Source organism: Hermetia illucens, chromosome 1 (assembly GCF_905115235.1).
Source record: "Hermetia illucens chromosome 1, iHerIll2.2.curated.20191125, whole genome shotgun sequence".
NCBI lineage: Eukaryota > Metazoa > Arthropoda > Insecta > Diptera > Stratiomyidae > Hermetia > Hermetia illucens.
The window spans coordinates 106,762,563-106,777,133 of record NC_051849.1 but is presented as its reverse complement, the minus strand read 5'-3'; positions in this window follow the sequence as shown (position 1 = coordinate 106,777,133).

Here is a 14,571-nt window from a genome sequence, read left to right as displayed (position 1 = left end):
CACACCGTCAAACGCTTTCTCCAGATCCACCAATGCAATGTAAAAAGAGCGGTGTTTCTCCATGGGTATCCGCACAGTGTACATTTCTAATGTGTACAATATATTTTCATCAAAACTAAAGAAATATTTTTTTGTTAAATTGGTTACAGACACTTGCCGGAAGCGGAATAAATGCAGCAAATAGGTACTAAATGGTACTTTTAGATGAGCATATATAGGTTCAAGCAAAAGTTGTCATGTCCATGTACATCGTGTAATGCGACTACCAATATTATTCGTACTGTGAAAAATGGTTCTACGAGAGAGGAGGTTGAAGAATGCACAACTAAACACGTATCAGCCGATACAATGAAAACATCAAGACATTTATTCCCACGTAATACAAAAGTATTGGCACACCAAGAAAAATGAACGGATTCTAATTAAAAACAAACGAAATTCGAACTTCCATTTAAATTTTAATGTTATGTATTCAATTATGGCTGCAAAACAATGATTCATCGGATTGGAAAGGTATTGAATCACATTGAGGCAAATTTTGTCCCCAACTTCCGGCAATGGCTTCCGAAAATCGCTTCTTGAGGAAATGTGTCACTTATGGACTTGGAGTTTGAGGTTAAGGTTTACCAATTGGCATATAGAGTTGGCATGTGGTCGTTTTTCCCCTGGAAGAGAGACGGTGGTGGTGTTTTGTAGCAAATTAAGGCACAACACATTAATGTATACTTCTTTTTCATGTTCTAGTCAATAAATGTCAATCTACTCACTCCGGACGCTTTGAAGCCCAAATTTAACTGATCCCACCATACTTGATAGTTGCATCCAAGTCGCTAGTTTGAAACTCCTTATTGGCATACCTATTGTATTTAATTTTGTCAGACCACCAACCTGAATATCAAGAGTCTAAGGTTTTTATAACACCCTCTTTCAAAAAGGCAGAGTTTTGTTCTAGTCGGGCGACTATGAAACTTAGTTACCCACAATACTCTGCGCAAAAGGGAAACTCTCCGCCCGTGGATGTCGTGACACCTTCTTCTAATGTCGTAGCACTTTTAAACGGAATTTTCTGTGATTAGACATTTTTTAATTAGTCGGTCGCAAACGACATCATCCATGGAACGCCATTTTATCTAGGTGCTAGAGGTATAAAAAGTAGAGCCCGGGACATTGTGCTTGTTACATATAAAAAACTCTGCTCGTCGGATCGGGGTAGAACACGGTGTTTCTCCATGAGTAACTGCGCAGCACGTACTTTGTCAGCATTTTCCACATTTCCAAAAACCCGGTTTGGTACATCGTAATTTGAACGAAGTTGCTAATGCGGTTATCAAGAATGCGTTCAAAATCTTCATGTCATGCTATCTGCTGGGACTGTCGTGCTTTCTTGCTAATCAGGTAGGGTTCTACGCTCTTCAATGATGCGGTTAGAGAACTCACTAAACCAAAGTGCTGGTTCTACACATTTCAATGTTCAGTTGCGATATCGTCAGGTACTGTTGGTTTCCCCGGTATCATTCCTTTGATTCAGCTTCTATAACACTGATACATGGAATTACTCCAAATCTCGGCAGTGCGAAAGTGGTTAATAAGTAAACTCTTCAATAGCAAACTGCTCAAAGTATTCCCGCCTTGATCCTTAAACAACCAAATCGTTCGATATACTATGTGCGCTAGCGTCAGATTTGACAAGATAATACAGATCGCTGGTATCTAAATGAGGTCACTTCGTAAGGGACCAAACAAGTGCCAATAAGTAGCGAATTTCGATTTGATATATTATTGATATATTTTGTGCGTTATTTTAATATTTCGACTAGTTTTTTTTGGTAAAAAACTTTCAACGTATGTATATATGGCTGCAGTGGGAAATGAAATCGAAGTGATAAAGGGACAAAAATAGGATTCCATACATTTTCAAAGTGCCGAGGAATTACCGATAAATGAAGCGCTGCCGCAAGGATGAGTTCAATGCGATTTCATCTAGGATTTGCAGTAAACATTTTATGGCAAGTGACTACAAAAGCAACTTGCAGCAAGAATGAACAGGCCTGACGGGAGGGGGTGGAAAGGTGGATTCTCCCCTACAGAGACAGTAACATCCCGATAATTCTTATGGTTAAGGGACTAAAGATTTGGTACAAAATTTCGGAAATTCAAAATAAAGAAAATTGACTTTGGGGACCGGAAAATTCGTACGAATTAGCCAGAAATAGTAATAATCGAGGTACGAATTATCACGACTCCACTATATAAGTATCTTTTACATTAAGGAGGTTTTCTTATGTGAACGCTCGATATTTCAACCATTTTTAGATTTTTTTTAGTAATAAAAACAGTTGAAAAATGTGGTTTTGCGAAAAGTGCATTTCAAATTTTCGTTTTGTATGCACGTCAAAGTGGCTCATGCTTTTCTATTTGTTGTAACTTGGTATCAATCCATATTGGATCAGGGCCTTGAAGTGTGTTAGAGCACTTCATTCAAGACCGTTACGGTACACTACAGAATACTGTAGGAGGCAATGTGGTCAGCATTACGCTCGCCCGAGATTATTACCCTGATTTAACTCAGGTACTCATTCACAGCTGAGTCGACTGGTATCCGACGTCAAATCACGATACAAATCCCACTGCCGCCAGCGAGATTTGAACCGTGACCTTCCGTACGACAGCCTTGTGCTCTAATCACTCAGCTATCCGGACCACCAAAGTTTCTCACAATGATTAACAAAAAAACTTTATACCCGAAGCGCCAGCTTCCGGTCTTCCGACTTGCTTATCTTTGATTCCAGGTAAAGCTCTTCTTGACTGAACTTTAGGAGATCTTCTTTCAATTTTTTATTTTCGCCCCACAGACCACACAGTCCTCTTATTGGAATAACCTGGAAGGGGAAAATATTCTAATTTAAAAACCAAAAACCTAAATCAGTTTATTGTCTGTTTGTCTATCAAGCACATTTCTTTAGCAGTCATTTTTTTTCCGAATATAGTCTTGTGGGGTATCCAATGAAGCATCTTGATTAGTACTGATCACTAGTGATCAGATTTTTTAAAATTTGACGCTAGAGGGAGACTGGAAAGTGGTAATTTTTTTTTGTGGACATGTTCTCAGGAACTACTCAACCCAAAAATAAAAAAAAATACACGTCACTGCCACTATATGGTGTCTACGCCTCAAAAACCTACCATACCGATATCTGTTTAAATAACTATAATGAAATGTTTTTTTACTTATTAATAAGTATAAAAATCTAATAATAATAAGCACAGTACTATATACTAGATTTTTTAGAAGTTGACTGAAAACCTTCTTAAGTTTATCCTTACATAATATAGAGCACAATCCCACTAAGGCTACTACTTACTAACAAAGTCGTAAAGGGTCAAATTTGTCTCTTTTGTGCAAATTTACTGCATTCAAAGATTAAATGTTATGTATCGTGTGTATATGTGTATCGCACAAAGGTGAATAATCTGGCATACTAAATATAATACATAAACATTACGAGCTAGATGCAAATGGGTCAAATGTACACTCAAATATTTTGGAACAGGAAACACACAATGCCGTTCATACCACGCTTCCAGTTTTCAACTTGCTTCTTATTCATCTGTACACTCCAAGAATGAGTGCCTCTTATTTCCATCTAAATTAGAAAACCTTTGAAAATAAGATGAATCTAACTGAATTTCTTACTCACTATATTTAATGACATTTTCCTATGTGACGGTGTAATGTAGAAATTCCAAATCCAAATTCCAAATATTTACCAAGTTACAACAAATAGAAAAGCATAAGCCACTTTGACGTGCATACAAAACGAAAATTTGAAATGCACTTTTCGCAAAACCACATTTTTTAACTGTTTTTATTACTAAAAAAAATCTAAAAATGGTTGAAATATCGAGCGTTCACATAAGAAAACCTCCTTAATGTAAAAGATACTTATATAGTGGAGTCATGATAATTCGTACCTCGATTATTACTATTTCTGGCTAATTCGTACGAATTTTCCGGTCCCCAAAGTCAATTTTCTTTATTTTGAATTTCCGAAATTTTGTACCAAATCTTTAGTCCCTTAACCATAAGAATTATCGGGATGTTACTGTCTCTGTAGGGGAGGATCCACCTTTCCACCCCCTCCCGTCAGGCCTGTTCATTCTTGCTGTTAACGATTATTATTATTATTTGTGAGAAACTTTCTACGCACATTTTTACATTCAAACTACAAGAAATACGTACACTTTACAAACGTAGCTATTATGCTCACACTAAACAAACAAACATTGCCTATTACCGAATACTGTATTTTATATGCACGTATATAAATTGTTCGCAAAATGAGCGTATGCGGTCGTTGGCTACATGGCAAACAGTTTGGAACCAGGCGGAGAATGACCGGTGGACACATACGCTTATCCCAGACATAAGTAGGTGGACTATGCGGAACCACGGTGAGACGAGTTACGATTTGACTCAGTTTTTAACCGAACATGGTGAATTACTTCTACCTATGTTTGGTCTAGATAAATCGCCCGATTATCCTACGTGTGAAGGTGCAGCCGAAAATGCAAAACACGTTTTCTTTGCCTGCCCAAGATTTAAAAGTTCCAGGAGAAAGCTTGAAACAGAGCTAAATATAAGTTTAACGGTGGAAAATCTAATAAGGTACATGATGCAATCAAATACACCATGGGACGCGGTAGTTGTAATGGTGAAACAGATCCACCAGCAGGTAAAGCAGCAGAAGCGCAGCGAAGACAGAAGCCCCGCGAAAAATATCAGAACGGTGGTCTCACGGGAGAATATATGCGAGGTTTTACTCGGTAAGAATCCGCCATGCGTGTCCGTTTCACAGAAAACCTTAAAAAAGATATTTACCGATGGGAAAATTAAAAAATCCGAGAAAATAAGTGCGATGATATGAGTATGAGTCCATCTTCATTTATTCAACTGGAGCAACATCTTATAAGCTGCCCCTGACAAAAAATTTCCGTATTCATCTGGCCTAAAAGAAGTAATATTCAGCCTGTAATTTTGAAAGGATGGAAAGTGCATTTATCTCTGTACAAAATGTGTGTCCTTTCAATCGGGTACTCTGAGGTGGTGCCGAGGAAGACGGGGCAACAACCCTGCCGTCTGGGACAAAACCAAGGGACCGAAGAGAACCACGACGTGGTGGCATCGGGATACGCTGTACTAAATATGGTTTACTGGCCGTGAGAGTCCCTGAATTCACATCTCTCAGGAGAATTCGGTTATCATTAATAGCGATTGGCTCCCTAGTAGGAGTTTTATAGGGGTGGTGGTTACATTTAAGCGAACAGAAACCTTAGCGCCTCGGCGTGGTGTTGCGTTACAAAACGGGGGTGACACTCCTTAAGTCGGTAGAGATTTAGGTAGGTCCTGCATCTACCAGAATGAATAAATTGAGCCACGCTGCTTGCCTCAGCGGGACTCTGATTGTGATCACAAAATCAATCTGTTTCCTAAGAAAACCGTGGGGTTAAGTCAACACGTAAAACCACAGAAACGTAACTGTCCTTTCAATCGAAGAAATAAAAGTAAGACATACGGCTTAGCATTAGCGGATACGACTTCGTGCCCAGCTGCCTATGTACAAGTCGTAATGCTAAGGTCCCTCTTCGGTAGTTGGAAAAATTTTCGTGTTGGTTGATGCTCCTCATCTCATAAAATTTCTGCACAATCACTTCATCGATTAGGGCTTGATTTGTTAAGGCGTAACAATAGACGAGGTATTATAGAAAAATTGTTATTCCTTACTTCAGATGAACTGTGTATCACACAAAAATTGAAAGTGCCACGACGGCAGAAAGAAGTTGTTTTCCCACATCGTTGCAATGGCTCGAGCTCTTGTCTTTTTTTGTAGAACTCACGTGGTGTTCTCAGGTGGCGAGGAGGTAGATTGGCCAAGGAAAATCTCCTCGTGCTGGCACCGGAAAAAGCTGTATTCAAATTGGCTGGATGGTCGTGATGCAGTAGTCGAACGCTCTAAGGCCTTGGTCGTTCAGACCAGAACCTACACGAGGATTCATCTGGCTCAAGTGGCTTCAGCCACGAAGCCTCACCAGAGGTTATTTAGTACTATGAGAATCGGGAGTTCATATGTTTCAGGAGAACTCCTGGGACATATGTTCTCAGCTCGGTTATTTGCGGTTCATCCGCTAGTTGGAGTTTCATGGGGTTTGTGGTTATGCTCACATCGTGGACAGTCGTTCGGGTCTCGAGCGCGGAGTAGCGCTGTGCAACTCGGGTGCCGTACTCCTTAGGTCGGTAGAGGTTTTAAATAACAAAGGTCTTGCATCCACACGTATAAATGCTAAACCTGCACTCAGTATAGATTACCGTCACAGAGGGTTTTGATTGTGGTCATAAAATCAATTTGTGTGTTAAGAAGACCAAGGGGTAAGGACTACACAGTAGGAATGGACCTAAACCGTAAAAATGTGTAAGGAAGTAATAATGAAATTTTAAGTAATAATAATTAAATGTTGCAAACGAACAATGCATTTTTCGAACAGTTCAACTATTCGCGGCAAAAATATGGCACGAGCTATAAGGAGGTAGCTAATAATAAACCATATTTTGGAAAACGTCTTTTCATTCATAATGCAGTTGAAATTTAAGTACAATCTAAAACTCTATGTTATGGGTCATAGTGAAGAAACCGTATCCAATTCGATTAACATCGACATAGACGACACTCCTGACTTGGATCCTATAGTTATGGGTGAGATTTAAATCTACTTTAGCATTTCCAACAGTCAGAAATTTACTTATCTTTTATATCTTCTCCAAAAAGGTCTCCAACTCTTTACCACTGGAGGATTCAATGGCCACAAAATAAAAATCCTTCATTGGGAGATTTCAAAGAACGAAGGCGCATCTTTCGGAGGAGGTTTATCTAAACTCATTAAGACTTTTATGGAGATAGTCCAAAAAGTAAAAACAATAATCCCCTTTCAGCGAACCATGAGATTTAAGACATTATTTAAGGGGGTAAACTTCATTAGGAGGCACATTTTCACGTACTTTTTTAATTTTTTTTAGTGGATATTATATTGGTCATACTTCGAACAACTTTCGAAGAATTTAAACCAAAAGAACCATATCACCTGGCTTTAGGCCGCTCAAGGTCGAAACTAGAGCTCTCCGATTGCAGGTGCAGGTGAAAATAATAAAAATTTTGCAGCTGTTGAAAAAAAATATTAAAATTTTCATAGTTTTTTTCACTAATTATGTTGTTTACATCCTTTCAAATATGATATTATCCGAAATGTTGGTTTGCTCAAGCCTAAGCCTGTACTCGATAATCGCTCGGCTCGGCCGAAACAACTTTGGATGGGTATTTGAAAGCCTCGTGACTGCATCCAGACCAGGCTTTGGATAAAACAAAATGGCGCAATCGATCACGACGAGCTGACCCCGCTTGTGAATGGGACAAAGGTTAAAGAAAACGAAGCTGAATACAGATCTCTATTTCCAAGGGGTGGATATACCGCCTTGTGTATAGTATTATTGATTTAATTTTACGTTTCTTCGACGCTTGTAATGGTTGCAGTCATGTGTGCCGCCATCATTTAATAAATTTTTTTCATAGAATATGGTCCCCTGGAGTATCAAATGAAGGGGCTTTTCGAAACTGATGATATTTTTGATACTGGGTGAAACATACGGGGGGGGGGGAGGGCTCAAAATGTGTGCTTAAAAAGTGACAACCTATCCAGGTTTTAAGAACGAGAGGATTTTAAAATCACAATGATGTACCTATACAAAATCTAGGTCACAAAATACATCCCATTCCGATATCTGCTGAAGTTAATAGTTACCATATTTTAGAAATTTACCAGAAAACGTTCCTTAAGTTCATCCTGAAGATGGAAAAGGAAGGTCAATTACCTTTCTTGGACTTTCTGTTGAAGAGGAAGCAAAAGAAAGTAGATCTGGAAATCTACTGGAAACCGGCAGATACCAAGCGAGTTATCTCCAAACACGTCGAATCACGCTTATCAGCACTAAGTCGCCTCTTTCAATCACATGATTTACCGGAGCCTAACTCTTCCCATTTCGTCGGAGGGAATGATGAAAGACAAAGCACATTTTTGAGTTCGTCAAAGTAAATGGTTATTCCGACCATAGCATCAGCAGCTTGATTAGCGAACGGAAGAGGAAACTCCAGACGGAGGACTGCTTAGAAATTCAATGAAATTTCCCTTTCGTTGAAAAGAAAATTAAGGAAGCATGATTTGGTCCAGCAGCAGCAACAACCAATTCAATACCCTTCTGGGATCGATCAAATGGGCAAGCCGTATACGAAATTTAATGCGTTGATTGTAGAAAACTATACATCGCACAAACCAGAAGGAACGTGGAATTCTGTTTTAGGGAACAGTTAAAGGAAGCAGAATTGGCTGAAGAAAGGGTGCGACTTTCAGATCAAAGGTAGCGGAGCATATCGTCTTAAATAAACACAGGATTTCCAGGGAAAACGTTAGGTTGGTGAACTACATAAGCGATATGAAGAAATTAGACGTGGTGAAGATATAAAAATTTATAAAACACCGAAGGATGAACTTCTCAAAGGGGTGCAAGGCAACGGTTACTCCTGGCTCTTCAAATTCATCAGGAGGCCCACTCGTGGGCAAAACTGTAATATCCGTTCCGTCGTCGGTGGGACTAGTGACCAGGAGGAGAGTGTAAATGAGGTTTTGATTACTCCCGCGATACCAAGGAGAGCAAGTAGAAAGATTTTAGATTTCTTCCCTCATCCAAACCAACACTGAGGAAGGCAACAAGTAGTCGCCGAAATATGCACATTTACAAATTAATAAAATTTTTTTAGTAAAGTAAAAGGAAACTGTTTTGAATTTTCTATTACATCAACACAACTTTACTTAAGGGGCTCATCCCGTGTGAAGGCCGTTTTTTGCGTTTTTTTGAAGGACTGGATAAAGATAGAAACGTGATTTTTTCACCATGTTTATTGATATCTCTAGTATATGTGATAAATTTTTCAGCTTGATTTTGTAGCTAATTTTCGGAATACGTGTTAATTTATGCACCCATCTCCAAAAAAAGGTGTTTTTCTGCTGCCACGCTGTGTTCATCTGAGGAAAAAAAACTAAACGGCATTTTAATGTGGACAATATTCCACGGTCCGCAAACTAGGATAATTATATATTCAAAAAAAGTGAAGCGATGACGGCTTTACGGTTTCTTACCAGGGCAGAGGCAAATCGTCAGACGCTGCCTCACCTCTGCCCTGGGAGCAGCGTGACCGTAGCGGCTCGCAGATGTTGAGTGCTCTTTTATATAATTCATAGAACACGACATGACTACGAATTCTATTGAGCGCAAATCCGCCTTATTGACCAGAGCTTGGCCAGAGCTGAAATATTCGTTTTGAGAATGATGGGGTCCTAAGTCCGCATCAACTTAATGCTGGACCGGACCAAATGGGAAGCAACTTACTCCCTCTTTCCTGATTCACGGATCCCTCGCTTAGGGCTTGCAGCAGAGGTGAGGCAGCGTATGACAATTTGCCCTGGTAAGAAACCCTAAAGTCGCCATCGCTTCACTTTTTTTGAAAAGTTTGGGTACAGACCCTAAGCGAGGGGTCCGTGGACAAGGAAAGAGGGAGTAAGTTGCTTCCCATCTGGTCCGGTCCAGCATTAAGTTGATGCGGACTTAGGACCCCATCATTCTCAAAACGAATAGAAAATATTAAAAGGTAAATTTTTGGTGGGCTTTTAAACTTAATTTTTTGGATTTTGGTGTAGGTAGGTAGGTAGGTAGGTATCAGTGGCCGCTCCGAGGAGCCCAATTAGCGCTTTGGTGCGCCGTTTTGATGCCACAAACTCCTAAGACCGTGACTGTTGTTATAGGAACAGGGAAGCGGAGTCTAGCTGGCTCGGATCCTCAGAGCCAGCCCGTAGCATTCACGAAGGAAAGCAGCTCTCCGACCCTGTAACTAGAAATCTCACTGAGGTCCCCAAAGAATGGTTTACCCAGTGTCCGCAGCCTGACTCGAGCTAGAGCCGGGCAATCGCAGAGAAAGTGCATGAGGGTTTCCCTTCCTTCTCCGCAGCTTCGGCAATGCGAGTTGTAGGGTAAGCCGAGCCTAGCGGCATGGTCCCCTATGGGCCAGTGCCCCGTGCAGACCGCCGTAATCTTGAATGCATTTGCACGCGTCTGGCACAGGAGCTCTCGTGATCGGGCTATGTTATAAGCGGGCCAAATTCTCCTTGATTTGGCACAGCTTGTAAGCCTTCGCCATCTCAGGCCCGCGGCTGCTAGGTAGTGCGAGTAGACTCGGCCCCCGACAGCCGCCAGCGGAACACCGACTGTGTTCCCCGAGGGACTGCCAAGAGCAGAGCCTTGCCTGGCCAATCCGTCAGCCCGCTCATTCCCCTCTATGTTCCTATGCCCGGGAACCCAGAGGAGAGTGATCTTGAGCGTGCCGCCCAGATGGTTGAGCGTGTCTCTGCACTGCCCCACCAACCGGGAAGATGTCGTCGTTGAGTACAAGGCCTTGATGGCCGCTTGGCTGTCGGTCAGAATGGCTATGTTACGCTTGGGACTCGAATCACGCTCCAGCCATCGACAGACTTCCAATATCGCCAGTACTTCCGCCTGGAATACACTGGTGAAACCTGGGAGACCATACGACTTGGATACACCGTGTGTATTCGAGAAAACCCCCGCGCCGACTCCATAGGCCATCTTTGATCCGTCCGTAAAGAATACCGTGTCATAGTCTTGCAACACGCCGCCGGTCTTCCACTTTGCCCTGGTTGGAAGGTCCACAGCAAAGTTTCTCGTGAAGTTCAGCTTGCGTGTGACATAGTCCGTGGGGGATGCCCAGATTTCTCGAGGTATCTCATCTAGAATGTTGCTGTGGCCATAGGACTTCGCTGCCCAGCATCCGGACTCACGCAGTCTTACGGCACTGCACGCTGCAACATATTTGATGTGGAGGTCAAGGGGGAGGAGATGCAGGAGTACATTGAGAGCATCTGCCGGGCAAGACTGCAGAGCCCCCGTAGCACCTGCACACGCGGTTCTTTGAATCCTATTAAGCTTCGTTCTATTGTATTTCTTCTTCAAAGCCTGCCACCATACAATAGATCCGTACGTCAGGATCGGACGCACTACAGCGGTGTACATCCAGAGAACCATCCTCGGCTGGAGACCCCATTTCCTGGCAAAGGTTCTCTTACAGGCATAGAAGGCTATACAGGCCTTCTTAACCCTCAGTTCTATGTTCAACCTCCAATTTAGCTTAGGATCCAGGATTACACCCAAATACTTCACATTAGAGGAAAGAACCAATCTTTGTTCATTCAGCCGTGGTAGATGGAATTCAGGTATCCTTGTCTTGGTGGTGAATAGCATCAGTTGCGTTTTGGTTGGGTTTATGCTGAGTCCGCATCTTGCGGCCCACAGGCACACCTTTCGCAACGCTCCTTCCATAATGTCGCTCATAATGGACAGAAACATCCCAGATACTTGTATCACCAAGTCGTCGGCATACGCCACCACCTTCACCCCGCTGCTGTCTAATGTACGTAAAATTTTGTCCATTACTATTAACCAGAGCACCGGTGAGATAGCACCACCCTGGGGCGTGCCTCTGTTCACAGCTCTGGTCAAGTGGTTGCCTCCCAGATCGGATTGGATTATCCTGGTACTCAGCATGGATATAATCCAATGCGTGAGATACCCCTCCAATCCAATACCGGTCAAGGCTTCCTTGATGGCGTTGGTACTGACGTTGTTGAAGGCTCCTTCTATATCCAAGAAGGCAGCAAGGGTATACTGCTTGTACTGCAGCGACCGCTCAACCGTACCAATTACCTCGTGGAGGGCGGTTTCTGTGGATTTTCCTTTGAGGTAGGCATGCTGGGACTTAGAGAAAGGCGTTCTCTCCATAATCGTCCTTAAGTGAATGTCCAGGACGCGTTCTAGGGTCTTCAGCACGAAAGAGGTCAGGCTGATTGGTCGAAAGTCCTTCGCGGACTCATGACCGCGCCTGCCCGCTTTCGGTATGAAAACCACCCGTGCGCGCCTCCAGGACTGCGGTACGTATCCTAAAGTGATGCAGCTCCGGTAAATCTCAACAAGCCACGGCACAACCCTTTCCTGCTGCTTCTGTAGCATGACTGGCATTATGCCATCTGGGCCCGGAGATTTGTATGCGGAGAAGCTGTTTATAGCCCAGCCGATCCTATCCCCGGTAATTACCGATTTGATAGTCTCGCACAGCTGGGGTTGCCGCAAACCCTCCAAGCGAGGTTCTGACTCACAGTCCTCCTCGCTGGAGGGAAAGTGCGTTTGCACCAGCAGCTCCAAGGTTTCACTAGAAGATTCCGTCCAGGAGCCTTCCGACTTTTTAAGGAAGGATGAACTCTTATGTTCCTTGGACAGAATCTTATTGAGCCTCGCGGATTCACTAGTGCTTTCAATGTTCTAACAATAGTCTAGCCAAGACCGCCTCTTGGCGGTCCTGATGGCCGACTTGTACTTCTTTAGGCAGTCCTTGTATGGCTGCCAGTATTTTTGCCTGTAGCAGATGTTGAAGATTTCTCTGGTCAACTTCCTGAGACTAGAGAGATCTTCGTTCCACCACGGTGGCAGGGTCTTTTTGCTGTACTTAGCAGGGCACGAGACTTTGAAGGCGGTATCAAAAGCCTTCTCCAGAGCCCCGACCTTTGACTCCAGTTCGTTTGTCGTGCCAATCCTACCAATTTGCGCACCGGAGAGTTTGTTCTTAATTACCTGACCAAACTTTCTCCAGTCGATCCTCCTGGGGTCTCTAAAGGGCTTGGAGACCTCTGCGGCGAGATCTAGACTGAAGAGTAAGGATTTTGGTGTTTTTTTACGGCTTTTTTTATGAATAAAAAAAAGACCTGCCTGATTGCAATTATCCTAGTTTGCGGACCGTGGAAATATGTACTAAAGAAGCCGTGAAAATTTCAAAGAATTTGGTTGGATAGATTTTGAGCTATAGTGGCAGCCGATTTTCAAGATGCAGTTTCGAGAAAAACGCATTTGAAAATTTAAATGTGATTATCAACAGTAAAATGTTAGCTCACCATTAATCTGCTATACCTGGTCCATAGACAGCACCCTCCGTTTCTTAAAAAAAGTCTTGTAAGGCCGATTGTTGCTCTCTTGTGGCTTTTTTAGCGAGGTCAGTCGATCGTCGTTCGGGCCGCCAAATTCGCGCTTCATTACGGCGGTCGGCATAAACCTGACATATGTAACAAACTTGACATCCCATTGTCACTAGGATTTTCAGAATGCCATTGAATCCTTCATTGAAAATAATTACAGCCAGGAAAGTGGCTATTTCTACAACCTTGGCTCCAGAATGATGACTGTTTGAACTTCTTCAGTCAAAGGTGCCTTCTCGTGGTGAAAACTATCCAGTTCTCCATTAGCTTCCGCTTTGCGCCATTTGCACCCACTGTCCTCGCCTGCTGGACAATTTTGGTGCTGAGGATTTTCGTCTGTAGAACATTTATGGAAGAAAGTTTCCCAAATTTCTTGCTTCATTCCTTCTATCGAATTTGCGTGTCGACGAATAGCCAGCCCAGAAAATGTAGTGAGGTGCTTATCAGTAAGTTTTCCAGCCCCTTTTCCACCAATGCCTTTGTGATTCTTCTTTGCATTTCTAAGCCGCGTTACCATTCTTTTCTCGACATGTGCTATGCATCCCTTTTTACTACTACGTATATTTTATTATTTGCAGAAATTTGCAGAAATACCGGAGAAAACTCCAGCAAAATCCAATATACAATATACAAAACTTATCGCAATTGGAACATTCATGTTCATGCTTGCTAAAAGTTTCTTTGCTGATGTTGTCCTTTTTCTTCTCTGATGACTATCGATTCCCATGAAATACTCGTTAAAAGCGATCTCCCTTCGTACGATCCATTTAAAAAAATCACTGAACACACAAACAGCACAATACTTACAACAAAATATAACTGAGTATAACTTGAACGCCTTTCAGTGCTCACTCTAGACTGGATTATCCTTTTTATTCCAAACAGCAAATAAGTTTAGACAATTGATTGGTTTTTCATCTTTTTATATTTATACCTGTGTTCAAATTTATAAGGCTCAGGTAAAAAACTAACAGGTAAAAAAAGATTCGATGCTCCTTCTCATCGAGTACTCTAGCCGCGGCTGCAAACTCCTTACCTGTTTAACCCTTTAATTTCTGAAGGACTCGGAACCAAAATCCCTTTGCCCATATATTCTCCACTATATATATAATAGATACAATTCATGCAAAAAATTGATTTCTTCAACCCGACACACGGGATGACCCCCTTAAACGTTCTAACGGGAAGTTTTGCTAACTTAAATATTAATAGATAGCATACACCATTTGAAATAATGAAGAATAGCTTTTTTCTATTCGCTAGTGATATTTATTAGTCTTGCAAGTCCGAGACTTGTTAGCACTGATGAAAGGAACAAGTGGTTCCCGAAGTATCGGCATTTGCAAGAAACATCGCTTAGATAGAATACACCATCCG